The sequence below is a fragment of the Odontomachus brunneus genome, unplaced genomic scaffold (genome assembly GCF_010583005.1).
Source record: "Odontomachus brunneus isolate Ranch 3 - 2012 unplaced genomic scaffold, Obru_v1 Obru_scaffold_049, whole genome shotgun sequence".
Taxonomy (NCBI): Eukaryota; Metazoa; Arthropoda; class Insecta; order Hymenoptera; family Formicidae; genus Odontomachus; species Odontomachus brunneus.
Genome location: NW_022639499.1, coordinates 739,688 through 741,559, shown reverse-complemented (window position 1 = coordinate 741,559; position 1,872 = coordinate 739,688). Strand labels below are relative to the sequence as shown.

The 1,872-nt window shown below is 34.0% G+C and overlaps 1 protein-coding gene across 2 annotated transcripts in view; it reads left to right on the top strand.

Annotated features, from left to right (window-relative positions):
• The window catches only part of LOC116845083 (tyrosine-protein phosphatase non-receptor type 14-like), a 46,284-nt gene that overhangs the window by 5,190 nt on the left and 39,222 nt on the right, over window positions 1-1,872 (top strand). The gene's annotated exons all lie outside the window — the stretch shown is intronic.

Here is a 1,872-nt window from a genome sequence, read left to right as displayed (position 1 = left end):
TAACTGCTGTCCGCTACTACCCGACCTTCCTCTACTTATAACTGATATCAGTGACTATTCACTGATTCACTTTAAGAGAGTGTATTATCTATTATACTTATCGACATTATTTTATATAAGGAACATTAGTCAACAAAGTACTGAATAATGAGTCATAAATACGATTTTGTAATTGATTATGTTATCAACAAAAGTTTACAATTATGAATGTGCTGGCTTTAAAATCTAATCTCGCACGTGCGAGATATAATTTTTATATCTAATAATGTTCCTTGGACTATTAATACAATCTTGTATGATGTGTGTGTATGTGTGTTAAATTTGACAACACATTCATTTTGGTTCAGCTTTGTTATTGTACAAAATTCGGATTTCAAACTCTCTTGTCAAACAGTATCAGCTGGATACTAGGCAACGAAATATTTGGTGACTATCAACTGTACACTCAGTTGCATTGATGAATATACTATATATATTCACTAGATTGATAATCACTAGAAAATTTCAACCATCCGTGCCCGTTTCTAATCGTTTTTCATGACTGTTGATTCATCAGGCAAGCGGGAATGTGTCAAAACAGAAGTGACATTTTGACAGCTTGACGTTTCTTACATATGTGTTTTTAACAGAAGGTTATCCGCTCACGTGTAACGCGCAATCAGTGGAAAAAGAGTAAGAATGTTAAAAGTAAATAAAAAATACTTTTAAATATTTTTTTTACTTAAAATATTTTTTTCGAATATAATAAAGTAGAATGTTTATTAATATTCTGGAGCGCTTATCAAATAGTGAGAGAAAATAGCGTGAAAATATTAAAGTAAAATGTTAACACGAAAAGTTGTCAAAATGTCATTTCTATTTTGACACATTCTTGCTTGCTGGATGAATCAACAGTCACGAAAAACGATCAGCTAGAAACGGACACAGCTGGTCGAAACTTTCTGACTATCGATCTGATAAATGGTATAGCATCAATGCAAATGAGTGTACTTATGTTTATGTATATATATATATATATATATATATATATATATATATACATAACGGGTGTCCCATTTTAAATTACGCACCTGAATATCTCGTCAGGGAAGCCACCAATCCGAAAATAACCCTTACAAAAGTTGTTGGGTTCGGAGGAGGACATCGGATGGTGATTTTTAATTTTACCTTGACCTTGACCTTCAAGGTCAGTTGAAGGTCAAATCGAATTTTTAAATAGAAACCCCTATTTTTCCCCCGGATTCGGAAAGAGCGCAAAATTTTACGTTTAGATGAGTACTTGAGGCTCTTCTTTTGAATGACCTTCAGAGGTTATTTCAAGGACGAAATATTTGAAATTACGCACCTCTTCTTTGGAATGACCTTTAAAGATCATTTCAAGGTCGAACCGCTTACAAGTCTAGCATGACCTGAAAACCAAAATTAATCGTGATTTGTTTTTTAAAATATTTGAATTAGTAGTCATTTGTATAAAATAAAATTGTTCACTAGAGCCTGCGTTCAGTCATCGACATAATACATACATCGATGTCCAGGGCCCACGGCGAGGACGTAGCAGAATGGATTTTAGGGCCCTATTTTGGTCCGGCCAATTAAGGCAAGACCATAGAGAAACCAGCCGATTAAGGCAAGAATCATTATTATTACTAGGGTTTACCTTATTAAATTGCGTAATTTCAAATATCTTGTCCTTGAAATAACCTCTGAAGGTCATTCCAAAGAAGAGCCTCAAGTATCCATCTAAACGTAAAATTTTGCGCTCTTTCCGAATCCGGGGTCAAAAATAGGGGTTTCTATTTAAAAATTCAATTTGACCTTCAAATGACCTTGAAGGTCAAGGTCAAGGTGAAATTGAAAATCACCATCCGATGT